Source organism: Botryllus schlosseri, chromosome 3, assembly GCF_051294905.1.
Source record: "Botryllus schlosseri isolate E-star chromosome 3, Bs_hap1, whole genome shotgun sequence".
NCBI classification, from domain to species: domain Eukaryota; kingdom Metazoa; phylum Chordata; class Ascidiacea; order Stolidobranchia; family Styelidae; genus Botryllus; species Botryllus schlosseri.
In genome coordinates this window covers 8,877,751-8,892,567 of record NC_137238.1, presented here as the reverse complement: position 1 = coordinate 8,892,567, position 14,817 = coordinate 8,877,751, and positions in this window count along the sequence as shown.

The following is a 14,817-nucleotide window of genomic DNA, read 5'->3' as shown; positions in this document are numbered from 1 at the left end:
GGCCAACGCACAACAATATTTGTTATTTTTCGTTTCGCACTACAAACGACTTGAACATTCAAGGACATGAATCATTTTCTATTACGGAACGTCTCCGCGTAATCTCCACCGAGGGAGACAATATGGGATGTGGGTACAGTCAATAGCTCCAACAACCCCAGGAAATATTTTAATTTTAAAGAATTGTGATTTAATCTTCGCAGTGTAGTGCATAGATTTCATAAAAACTGATTCGAGGTTTTGCTATAACCTTCGCCACACGCTGAACGCTCATGCGTGCCGCATGCTTAGATACGCTGGCAAGGTCCATATCGGACAGTTGAAAATGTCCGGCTGCGAAAAAGCGCAATGCAATGGTTAATAGCAGCAATGGGTGTAGCTAGGGTTGCCGTACGTCCGGAATTTCCCGGACATGTCTGGAATTTCAGTGTTCAAACTAGCGTCCGAGAGGAATTTCTAGAATATGCCGAACGTCCAGAATTTTGAGGACTTGACGTACGCTCATAAGTCATTAACTCTTTCCTAAATCAGGATAAAAACAATATTTTGGGGGAATATTTATGCCGATGCATGATATTTTTCTTCGCGCTGCGCGCGATTTACTTTCACATTTATTGCTTTTAATATGGAGACTACCACCCTCGCAAAAGCTGCAATAAAATATAAATAAAAACAACCTTCATTTACTGGAATAAGCCTAATTGTGATCGCAATTATAGGACAACGGTTTATTCCTAGAGATCGTTAAAACCGTTTAAATGCTTGATTCAAAGACAGTATGGGGGGTCGTCTGCCTTTAGTCCGGGGTTTGCGAATATGTTGAATGTAGTCAGCTTTCAAAATACTGGATGTTGGGTGTTTATAAAGCTCTGTGGTGCGCACCGGCATAAGGCTGATAAAACAATATTATCGGTAGGACACGAACATGACTTAACCATGTGCAATTACGTTCCCTGTATTTTCGAACTCACCATCTCTAACACTAACTCTGATCATGTGGGCGGAAAGCAGTAGCTATATAGTAATATATGGAATGACCAATATTACTGACTGAATTCATTCAAATAATTTAACGACCAGATGCATATATAAACCAGATTCATATAGCAAGCCCCCCACCCCCAAGAAGTTGCATCGATTACCCTATAGAGTGAGCTGAAAATCAATGTATATTTGGGCAAGAGGAGGCTGTAAACATGTGGTTTCGGTCCCGGTTACACAACACACAGAAACACACTCCTGAACCGGATCGTGACCATCACCTCTGGTCTCTGAGCAAAGCTTTGCTAGTATGACGTCACAACTCATTTTGAAATCCACTCACTAGTGGGCGTTCGTAATTTGGGTTTCTGAAATATCACCCTAGTGTTGGCCATTATTGCTGATAACAAATACGTCGTCCCCTTTTATTGTATCATAAATTATCTAGCATTCATTTCTACGAATGGATTTTTCACGTCCCGGAGGTGTCTGCGAGGAATCGCAACAGTTTGCAGAATTTCCAGTTCTTTAATTAGCCCAGCCATATCTTTCGTTTATCAGAAGAATAATGAATATTTCTGTTTTGCGGACGACAACAATCGAAACTAACGCCGTTACCATAGCGATGGCCTTGAACAATGACGTCATTTCTGGATTTTCACACAGTGAGTTGAGTGTCGAGTGGTACTTATACTCAGTTAAGTTACTTTTACTGACTGAGACCTTTCAATGAGCCTACGTTTGATGGTAAAACGTGACGGCAAGATTCATTTCACAGGTAAGTTGTTATATTTTGCACCAATTTTCACAGCCTTTTGAATAACATTCCCCATCCCTTTGCTTTCTGCAGATTTTCTAGAAACCAACTCGTGTGCACTGAAATCCACAAATGCACCTGTCATTGATGCCACTGCCTGTTTAGGCAATTTTGTGGTTTTTATATATGCAATCATCTTACTCTGCACTTAAGATGTGGAGTCCGAAGAAGTCTGCGTGTCATTCTGACATGAAGCTGAGTGCTGATGCAGTCTCGATGTACCGCTTGTAGCACGGTCATGTTTATAAATGGTTTTGCACTTTCTACACTGGGTATAACCTTGATAGCTCTTGGTTGCGCTATCACATTCAGTAAAAGTTCCAAGCTGAACTTCGGTAATTTTTATCAGAGCTGTGTGCATCTACCTGTTCAAGGCTTCCGTCTCTCAATCCCTTGGTTATCTTACTCGTATCTCACAATGGCATTCTGCTTGTAAAATCACACCCTGAGTAATAATATAGACAGACTGATTACGGTATACCAGTGTTGCCAGCCTGTAAGACTTGAGATCTTAAGTCTAGCCATCAAAGATTCATATAGGCACGCACTACATTTCTTCTTTTCGTGCTTCGGTTAATATGCTTTATGCACTTTGAAATAAAATCAGGAGGGACTCGAAGCGGAAGAAAATGTGAAATTACTGGCCGACGCATGTCGGACGAAGGAAAAGCGAACGCCCACTATTACGTTTGCGGCTGGGTTATCGCTAAAGAAATCACGCGTTTGGAGTGCGAGACTTGCCGCTCGCATTTTCCGTACAGGAGCCGGTTCTCCGATCATCTAACATTTCTTCAAATTTAACAGTCATACGGTCCTACACGAAAGATGGAAATTGATCAATAGCAACCCAGGATGAATATTAAACCCACCCGACCCCGAAAATGCTCCGTTTTTCCGAGTTATCGAAACAATTTTTCGCAATAACATATATGTCGCACGGTTGGAAAACTTACCCGACCATTTATATTTGAAAAACTACCGAAACAAAACGATATCCCACCGTGTCATGCTGCTGCCCCCTTTTCTAGAATGGCGCACCGATATGTTCAACTAAGACTGCATGCATATGCAAGAAATGTATCGAGGAAATCAAATGCACACAGTCCTGCAGATAAATTGGCCACACGCTCAAATATTAAGTGAAACAACATATACCTTGAACACCATATAAATTACCGCTTTTCTACTGTCTAGGAGCTGATTTTTTTCAACTACTACTGGGAATACTTCTTCGGTTACTATTTCTACCATGGATTTCTAAATCTAGTAATGTTATATTTATTGTTCCTTTATTCATACTGTTCCTTTGTGTTTTTGAAATTGCTGCCATACGACATTACATATCTATATATATAATTTTTATTTAGCATATATATTATATTATATTAATATTGTATTATTTTTGGTCCATTCCCACCGTTCTTTTATTATTGTTGTTGAAATAGTTGTCAATATATTCGACACTAAATCTATATATTATATATATAGACACATACTTGTTACTTTTATTATATTATTATTATTAAACAGTTGGTTCGTGGTACGGAACTTGAAGATAGCTTTCAATACAGCATCCATTGCAGTGATTATTCAACTCGAAGACTTTTCGGGTGCCTCTTTTCAAGAGTTAACGAAACACTGAAGGGATTTAAGCAGAATGAAAAGCAAAACCAGAAAGGCAAAGTATGACGAAACAATCAGAAGTTACATACCGTGAAATCCGCAATGTAACAATGGCAACAATAACTAACTTTGAACCATGGTGTCCTATATGGTGTCGATACAGGCAAATCGCACGCCTCAGTGAAATTGTATCACGTCACAATTTCCATTTGGCTCCAGGCAATTTGACGGTCAGGTTTGAACAGGTACTGATGTGATGTGCGATGGTCAGGTTCGAAATCAATTTCTTTAATAAGGACCATTGTATCGTTTTACCGTACTGCCATAGCAATTTAATACGGGCTAAATTGCTATCAACTAACAAATACAGAATTACGAGCGATAATGTAACAATAATTTTATTAATGGTTGGTGTTGCCGCAAAGAGGGAACCAAATTTCTCTCTACAATAAAAAAAAGTTGCTGTTGGATTTATTAGCAGAAAATCCCGTGATTGAAAAAAAAATAAAAAAAATATTCCACCAAAGCAAAGGATAGAGAGTGGGAGAGACTCGCTGAAAAGTTTAATTCCAGCGACCTTGGGACGATTAGGAGCCAAAAATGTTTAAGAAAACGTTGGATGAATATGAAAAAACGTTGGATGAATATGAAGGATAGGGCTTATTACTCCACGTAATCAACTCGAACAATGAACATATATTGTGGGTTTACCTGTATTCATTACATCATAACGAATTTGTTGTGTCACTTCAGTGATCCAATATCCAATATTGTCTTGCGTCACTTCAGTTATCCAATATTGTCTTATGTGTGTTACGTTGCATTTTTGTTGGTAATATACACTGTGCTGGAATCCACATACCGACGACTGATTTTGTTGTCTATTGATTACCGACGACTGATTTCGTGACTGGCTGGCTAGTATTATAGGCGTAAGGCGTGCCGCGTCCAGGACCGTGCAACTCCAGGCTGTGAGCCAGGGCTATCTGGACTTTGAGGAAAAACCATCATTCGGGGAGTGGGAGTTTTACCTGACAGATGAGACGGGGTTCACCATATCATCTAATTTGGTGAGTAGAAACTTCCACCAATGGCCGCCGACTGTAGGTGTTAGACATCACCGCGCCTTGTAATCTTGGCGTAACCGTCGGCGGGCGAGCACCACAGCTGTGGATGAAGGTTTCCATATGGTACATGACATTTTAAACAATCGAGTAACGCGCGCAACCTTCAAGGGTACCACGTTGAACAGGGTCCAGACGATGACTTGCCTGTTGTGTGCGGTAATCGAGACTCGTGGTAATAGTGTGTCGTGTGCGCCACACATACTATTCAAAGGAACGCCGGGAGCTGGGAAGACACTGCATGCAATTTGCTGTTCCCACCCCGGATGTCTAGTGCCATCCCACACGACTCATCCGGTGTGGGACTGCTGCATATGAATTCGCATTCCAGAATATCAAAAAGCGACGACGCTGACAGGAATTTTTGAGGCAACACCGGTATGCTGGCGTCACTGAAGCAGATGTATCATGGCTGATGTTCTGCTAAAACTGATGATGCTTAACAGTCCAACGGCGCCACCATCGTGGTTATCACCAGTAACGACCCGGACCCGTTCGCTATACTCGTTGCTAATGGTGAACTGAGGGAAGCGTGGGACAGGCGATTTCTGGTTTTGGTCTTGTTCTTAGCACTAACAAGCGACCAATACTGAGCGTCTACCGTATCTAGTAGCCTATCTGTAACATCTGATTTCACGGTGTCGAAGTATCGCATGACAATGGCTAACACTTGGGACACTGATATATCTGTGCTTTCGTCAATGATCAATGAAAACTTCGAGTTTTTACAGATATCACTCATCTCCAGTTTTTCATGAAAAGCAATTCCTTCCTGAAGAATGTATGAAGCCTTTGTTTTGCTCATACATATCGACTTTGATATCTTACTATCACTGAAGGCATTTTTACAGACTTTCACCAAGTGATCGCACTGAGAAAATGGCACGTGGTGCTCTGCAATAAAAGCAGTAATCAGAAGTTCCGCTTTGGCCGTTTCCTCAGCCTCACTCGGTTTCCTCTTTTCCATGAATATATCAATGCTTGGTGCTGATTTGGTTACTTTCATACTCTGCATATGCTTGGCAGTTTTGCTATGTGCCAGTAGCATCGATTTATTGGCATTTCTTATTTTGATTCCACAGCAAACACAAAAACTGCATCCCTTCTCTTTCTCATCCTCCTTTAGCCATCCTTTCAGTTTCTCGTCGCTTAATGCGCAGATCACACGTACAATATTCAGACGCGGCACGCACTCGCGCATACGTTTCATTCTTTGCTCTGCTCATGCGCTAGCGCAGCGAAACGCGACGACTGTTTGATAGTACAAAGGGGTGCCTAACACAATGCAGAATCTAACGCATGTTAATGCGAGCATAAGTTTTATGAAGGTTTTTCTTAGTATAAATTGCATAACGGCACGTGAGCATTCGCTGTCCATAGCTGGCAACACAAAACGTTTATGCTAATCGTGATAATGTTGATTCCAAGGACGACCGGTGACGAATCCGGTCCAAGATAATAACGCGACAGTTAGGACAGCGACACTCGCAGGTTTGCAAAATGTCAATATATGCAATGTCCCACTAGCCATGCACTGTACGTTAATACGGAAAAAGCAGCAGTTTTTACTTTATACGCACGACCAATACCAGAGCCGCACACACTTGATCAGGCTAATGCCACCCCGTCCGGTACGAGAGCGGTATGTCGTCACAATGGTCAAGCCACTGCCAGTTCCGGCGTTGATTACTAATGTTCAAGTGGAGCGACTGTGCCATTTACGGAAAAATATGGAGGAATACGCCGGTATTACTGAAATACGTGAGATGGACGAATACGCCGGTATTCCTGAAATACGTGAGATGGACGAAAACGCCGGTATTCATGAAATACGTGAGCTGACCGAGGAATGCGTGGACCCTGTCCAAGAAGCGGCCACGGACGGCGACTACGACAGCCGTACGGATAAGGAGTAAGTGCTGCTTTGTATATTACTTGTATAGACACGCCATTGGTGTGTGTTGAGTTGGTATAATATGCAGCTATCCTGGATAATAATACGCATAATGTTATGTTACAGCTCGATGAGGGACGACTCCTCGGTCGATATGGGATTGAGCCTATATGTACTGTGGAAACACGCAGGTTTGTACACACAGTATATTGCTTAACTGTCCTGAATATATACACGGTGTTATAAAAAAAAACGGTGTTGCGTTTAGTTGGGATACACAACTTCAAGTGGGCGGAGCGGGTGATGCCGAAGATGCCGCATACAAATTGTGAGCATTTATTATACGATAACATTTATAATGGCGTCGACTATCACCAATACATTGCAGCGTTGAACCCGTGTCCGACGAAGGAGAAACCAGTGGGGTGACAGATGATACAGGCGAGTATGGTACGTCGTATTGGAGCATACAATTATATTCAGGACCAAATGGTTACGTTACCTCATGTTCTTTTCAGACGACACGGGCTACAGTTATCGGGTAGAGCAAATTGATTGCACGACCCGGATTATCCTGGTCATACACCGATCTCGACAGCAAGACCAGCATATTATCGAATGATCTGTATAAATAAAAAATAACTTCAATGATGACTTTTCGATGGTGCAAACGGGTACTGAACAGACGGCAAGCTGTCGTCACACAATGCGAGCATAATTATTATGAATGGATTTCCTTACGTAGTTTGCGCACTTACACAGAAACAGTCGCAATCAATAGTAACAATAACCGCCTGTATACACGCCCACGGTGATGTCGACTATGTGCACGAGCGCTAGGTTTAACCACGTCCATTACGTCATATAGTATCGCCGGTATCATCGACAACTGTATTGACTTGAATGTTGGTATACTTCTACTACTTGGTAGTGCAGTGATAAGCGTGGCCTTTTCACTATGTATATTAGACGACGTAAACAGTACATATGCTGAATATTCGTGACGTAACTATCGTTATTGTCTGATACGAATATCTCCTTTCGATTTAAAACAACAAATTTGTTGTGCATTAGAACGGATATACGCATGTATTTATTAGGAAAATAACCTGGTCGGCGTTGATATTGTTGTAACACCACGGTGTGTGGATAGGTCGTGTTAAATGTTCACGATAACATAACGGACGTAGCTGCTCAGATTTGTAACGCATGCATTACGCCTGATCTAATATACTTCTTTGTCGGATTACAAAGACAGCCGAAAATTATTGTACCGTTGTGTACTTAGATGATATACTGTTAATGGAGAAGGAGTATACCGCTCGGTAAGTCATTGTTATAGTTATACAACGTAGGCCTATGTATATTCATGCAAATGATTGAATGTACCGTCCCGTACAAACACCGGTATTGTTATGTGTGGATGGTGACGTGTTGACATCGCGATTCGCGAACAACCCGACAATAAGTTAATGCTACCCAGTGACGAATTGGTATCAACATGGACGCAGGTAAACGGTCGTGCAGACCCGACTTGAGGCATTATATTAGTTATATACGTCTGGGACCGGTGACTGACGACTAGTATTCCCCGCGTGTACTCAGTGAGCGATTTTATGAGGTATGCAATCAATTTGACAAATCGAAAGTAAGATCGCTGCCACGATTCTGGCAAAACTGACAAAGAATGGAAAAGTTTATAAGTATGGATAGAACATTCCATACCATCATCGGGAAAGTCCCATACCATACCATACTTACACCCCATATTCCACACCGGAATTTCGTTCCATACCAGTGGCGGCTCGTCCTATAGGGCAACTGGGGCATTGCCCCACCTAAAATTCTGTTCAATAACAATTCTTTACCATTTATAGACGCACAGCAATCTATATATATCGAAATCACAGCGAAAATCGTATTCTTCTTGTCCTTTCGCTTGTAAATGCCCATATATAGCGAAGTCTCTGCGAAAATCGAATTCTCTTCTGTGTTTTCGCTTTGCGAATGCCTAGCCGGGGCATGCCCCGGTAGCGCTCATAACAAGCTTTCACTGTCTATTCTCTCAAAGCCGCGCACAATAAAGAAACGGTGATTTACTCTCTCCTATCCATAAAATTACCGAGCAACCGCGGCACATTAGGTCTGTGCCCCTAAGGTGTGATGTAACGATCGTATCTATATCTGAACTCGGTTACCGTCATATGCGTTAGTCGACCTTTGCTGGTATAGGTCGATTTTGATGGTGTTTCACATCATGAAAACTCTTGAAACTTGGTATGTCATGTCGTGATGGTGGTATTTAACACTGCCCCAATTTTCAGGGTTTCTACTTAAAGTTTAGGGTCGTAATTCCGTTTCCGAAGTTGAGTGTGTGCTGATCCGTCATGTATCGCAAACAGATTTTACTCAAAAGCCGGTATTGGTATCCATTGATTTTGACGATGTTCAATACTGAGATCGGTTATGACATTTGGCACGGTAATTCTTAATGTTAGTATCGAACGCTCTACCAAGTTTCAAGTTTGTCACTGAACTATGTTAGTGGTAATTTCGTTTCCTAAGTCGAGTGAGAGCTGACTCGTCATTTATCGCTAACAGATTTTACGCAAAGCCGGTATTGGTATCTATTGATTTTAACGATGCTTCTTACCTAGATCCGTCATAAGCTTTTGCGCGGTATGTCTTGATTTTAGTATCGAACGCTGTGCCAAGTCTCAAGGTTGACTCTCAATGATTGGGGCAGTAATTTCGTTATCAAGGTCGAGTATGGTAGAGATGTGCTCTGATCTGACACTTTAGCCTACAACGCATTGCGGATTTCACGCAAAAGCCGGTGTATCTGTGGTAACGTTAACTGTGTTCCATACTGAGATAGGTGATGAGATGATGATATCATTCTCGGTTTGCATTCAAATATTTACTTTGATATTATATTCTCCAATGTCAATTTCACCGTGAAATTGTGGCCTTCAAGCCATTTGCTTACAACCCCCTGTCAAGCGCGATAGCTATTTCGTTTTCGATGGCGGCTAACAGCTGATCACTTGCTCAGCCTATTCGTCAGTAAATTTTACGCAAAATTCGGTCTGTTCGCATTAATTTTGAGAGTGTACCATACCGAAAAGGGCCATGAGGCTACTTCTCGATGTCATGTAACAGTGTACTAAGTTTACGAGAGAGAGAGAGTCTTTATTTTTCATCAAACCAAAATACATAACACACGGCAGTGGTGGTGGTACAGAAAATATGCATGCACAGTATTTTATTAGATAGGAATGATCGATAAGACCGTGAGGGTCACCTGGTCTGATCACACCAGCATCAAACAGGTACACTTGACTCTAAACAGTCTGGCTGTAAAAAAAGTTACAGTAGTTGAAAAAATAAAATAGAAGAAAAATTAAACGATGGTAGCAAATGACCAATGAAGCAATGTCTGGGCGAGGTAGGGCAACAGTGTTAGTGTAACGATAGGAGGTGATCAAGTAGGGCTTTTTTGAATCTATTATAGGGCAATTCACGGATATGTGGTGGCAATGCATTACAGAGGATAGGTCCCGAGTAGTCGATGGACCTCTTAGTTAAGTTGCTATTGGGTGGGGGTAAGTAGATATTTCCTTTAGACGAGGATCTCGTGTAATGGGAGTGGACATTTTTAGCAGGCATGAAAAAGTCATCAAACACAGGAGGCAAACTATTGGAAAAATATTTGTGAATGACTTTTGATACTTCGAAGCGATATAGGTCGTCAACTTGCAAAATTCGGTGCTTACGGTAGTAAGGCGATAGTTTACGGCTTTCATCCACGTATTTATTCGGTAATATATTTTCCAAAGGCGATTTCGCAGCAGACCTATAGACAGTAATAAAGCCGTATGTGTCGTGTTACAGTCTCCAGTTTCAAGGCCAAAATCTCCTATGCTGTACCGAGGCCGCTATTCTTAGTTCTTCAGAATGATGTTTTGGATTCAATGTGACAGGCCCAATCTATGAGATAACAATTGCGTATGTGTCCGAACTCGTTGACCTTTCCAATTCGGCTTACGCAATCTCTCGAGTTATAGTCATTTCCATTTCTGCAGATAATTAGTCAGGTCAAGTGCGAACATGAACCGTGTTGAATTTTTGTTCCGTACGCCGTTTACGCAGTTACCACACTTCAAGTCACAGCTCACCGGCGGACCTCTCGTGGCACATACGTTAAAATCACTGTTGTCGGGAAATTCGTGTTACCGTACCATCCTTAAGTTACTTGTTTACGTTGGAAAACGCCATTGTGACGTCATCTTGATAAAAAGTCGCTTGCAGCCCTTGCCCCACCACCCGATATTGTCACGAGCCGCCACTGTTCCATACCATACCATACCCTAAATAAATTTGAAGTGCATACAAAGCAAACTGTCACGGGCTACTAAATGATGATATTCGACTATATATTATATGAATATCATCGATACAAGGTGTGTAGGTTTCTACGCATCATAAGGCGATCATTTGACATCCTAAAATTGATGAAGGACTATGAAAATAGACCGGACGGGCACGAATACGACATATTTTGTTCATCAACCGCGTCCAGATGAATGTGCGATCTGGACTGTTCTGTTCTGATATGTTGCAAAAATATCACTGCAAAACGAGATTCGACTGTAACCACGAACAGCGGTTAACGTGCGTAAGGGTGTTGTTAATACGGATTAGCCGGTTACTAATTTGCCGCGGAGTCCGTGATTGATAATTGGACAATTGGTCCTAACCAAGACCGCGCATGCTGAATGTGCATGTATCCCACATTTAGAGGTCTACAGTAGTAGCAGATGCAGTATCAGGTATAGTTTCACTCATGCGCGCTCTGCGAATATGCAAAGGTGTGTTCTCATAGAAGTTTATATATATATATATAGAGAGAGAGAGAGTACATGAACCATATATTTATATAGTAATCAACATGGCACATGAATCTGTATGCAGGGATGCCGTCAACTACAGGCATGCATGAGTGACCGATATCACGTTCCGTTGCATTTATGTATGAATGTATGCCATTTAGGGACGACGAATGCAACGATGATATCTCGACTTCAAACAGAAAACATCAACCGGTGAGCAAGATAGCGCCCAGTATGTTCACCGCAGACATTGCCAAGTCCAGGTATGCGATTTGAAATTGAACAATTGATACGGTACCTATATATTTGTGTTTCGTTGCACTAGCGAATCATCAGACGATGGACAAGACTACAACGATGTTAGGTTGGTGACAAAGTTGTTCGCGATTACTTACGGAATAAATTTTTCTTTTTGCACCAGGCGTGGCGAATTTGCGATGGATGACCAAGACAGGGTGGAGGTGGCCGATGGAATTGGCGCTGTCAGACGTAAGCGAGACACCGACAAATGTCATCTCTGTGCTAGGCTCACGTTGGGGCACCGTAAACGACATTTGCAACGGCAACACGGTTGCACCAAACAACAATGCGACAGGTTAGAGGTTGTATCAGCGTACGCTAACGTACATGTTCAAAGCGACACGTTATGTAGTGTCAGATATAGTCGCCATAACGAAGATGGGTCGTCAAGCACTTCATCGTCACGAACGTTTTGTAAAATATGTGACAAAACTATTGCAACGTCTTACGTATCCCTCCATTGGAGAAAGATGCACAAGAGCGAGTTGGAATCCGGTCACAAAGTTGGTAGCAACGAATACCAGAAAAATTACAGCAAAGTAACGTTTTGGGACGATCTGCACACGGTATGAGATTTCGATGTAATGGTAATTAGATCCGTTAACAACCTTGTTACGCGAAACAGCTTATAACAAAGTATCGCACGTTTCGAGAAGCACGGCAACTAGAAGGGAGTAATACCGACATGGTGCTGTCAAAAGTAAAGCAACTGTTTGTGGTTCACTTACGTAACGATCCGGAATGGTTATTGGAATACGTTTCAAACAAGGGGGGAAATGGCCGCGACAAAAAACGTTCACCAAATACAATTTTCAAAACACTAATGACTGTACGCGGAACCATAGAATTTGGACGCTTGCACTGCCCGGGAGTGCTCCGTAGAGTTGTGTCAGTATCCGATCAGACGCGACTACTCCAGATAGTGGACATGTCAAGTCACAGTACGAGCCAGAGCAGGCATAAAGCATATCGTCAGCATCTGGCCAATGACATGAACATCATCAATGCTAACTGGCCCGCGTTCAAGAGGTGAGATAGTGGCTTGCATGCGTTGTAAGGCTATTCAATGCGTAATTTACTTTTCAGTATGATGTCGTCACATTCGTTTCGAAACGATTTGAAATGCGATATAACTGACGCGTGTTTTTCTGTTTGCGTGGCCGCACTGGTTATCGACGTCGGTTCGTGCACCGGTACTCGTCTGTCACATTTCCGACGTATCACCGCCAACGAATTACTCAATCCGTTGCGTTCGATAACAGACTGCTCCCGGGTAATCGTTCAAGTCAACGACACCTTGAGTAAAACTGTACAAGGGATGGTCGTATTCGAACATTCCCAATACAGACGGTTCAAATCGGTGAGCATAATTTGATTTTGCATACTGGTATATATAATATACCCAAACATTGTCCCATATTGACAATACGCGTATATATATTGTGTCATTTCATTAACTATTTTCAGTTATGCGAGCACAACAACCGTCAGTTGCGGCCTGGCTCTCCGCTCTGCATCGGGACAACCCATTATCCAGCTATCCAAATGCGTACAGTCGTACATGGTGCGACTAGGACTGGAAGGGCTCTCGTACCAGCATCTCAGAAAGATGCTAGCGACGATGTCTGGTGGCCGGTCACGGCGCGATAAAGATGACGTCGCCGCTTCTTCGTCCCATTCCGTGGCGGTCGCTAATCTACATTATGACGGTTTACATCGGACAGCAAGCGCAGCAGCTGGTGCTGCCACTGGCCGACACATGATTGACGCCGCATTGGCAACAAAACACAACACCATATATGCGGACGCAGCACTAGAAGACCTAAATGCCCGTGGACGTAACGCGACAGGTACGCTATACTACGGTAAGAAACGTGACGTATGAGGTTGTACCTATTCATTAGCGTAATTCAACTTGTGGACGTTCTTCATTGTGATGGTATGCGTGTATGAATACTATGTAATACGTTATCACTGTATCAGGCATTCCCCCGTTGTATACGTTCTAGTGACAACCGGATAGTGCCGAGTTAAATTGCGAGTTAATCCTGATCCTTGTACCATGCACAGTCGCGCACGAACCCGCCAATTTCCAGAGGTCGCCCCGGATCGAGCATATCGAACCCAGCAGCGAACTGTTTCAGCGTCGGGCACACATCCGTCGACCAATGAAGACTTGCCCGACACCGACAAGACAAGTCCATCAAATGGAGTCGCGCCGGAATCGGTGGTTGTTGATAGCACGTCTTCACCGACCGGATCATCATCGGCGGACGCTTTGCTCCCCCATGGTAAGCATGCATCGCACCTAGTCCTATAAAATGTACTCTAATACATGTTATTTGCAGAAAACGACAAACCGCATCAATCAAGTGATGCCGCGTCGGATTCAGTGATGGAAGGGAGAGCGTGTCCGAGCGGAGAATCCTTGACGGATGCTTTGCTGCCCCGTGGTAAGCATACGTCGCGCATTATACAAAATACTGTATTCCACTATACGTTATTTGCAGACGACAACGACAAGTCGCAGCAATCAAATGCCACCGCGCCGGATTCAGTGGTAGCAGATAGATCGTATTCACCGAGCGGAGAATCATCGACAGATAATTTGCTCCCACGTGGTAAGCATCTGTCGCGCCTTATCCTATACATTGTATTACACCATATGTTCTTGGCAGCAGGGCATGGTATGGTATGGAATGACAATTTTCCATACTCCATACTTGCCTTACTCTCTCCATACCATACTTGCAATTTTCCATACCATACCAACATTGTTCCATACCATACTTGATACATATTCCATACTTTCAAATACTTCAATATCATAAGTATAGTACCTTTTCTAGCCCCTATATTATTGATATTTCGGATTTCATTTTTGCTTAAACTAGCCATGATGCGAATCTAATTCCTGGTGATAGTTATACAGAATCTGTTTTGGTGAGGTTTAGTTCACGGTGGTGAGGTGCCGTGTACGTCTACTCTGCAGCTTCAGCGAGCAAAATGAGATAGTCAGCAGATTGTTATCTAGGACAGTCCATAAAAGGGACGGGTAACATACGGCCCGCGGGCCAGATGCGGGCCGCGACGAGATTTTGTCCGGCTCGCGGACAGTTTCCCGTCTTACATGATAATGTGGCCCGGGGCCGCAGTCTGCCGAAATTCCCCACTACTTGCCTAAAC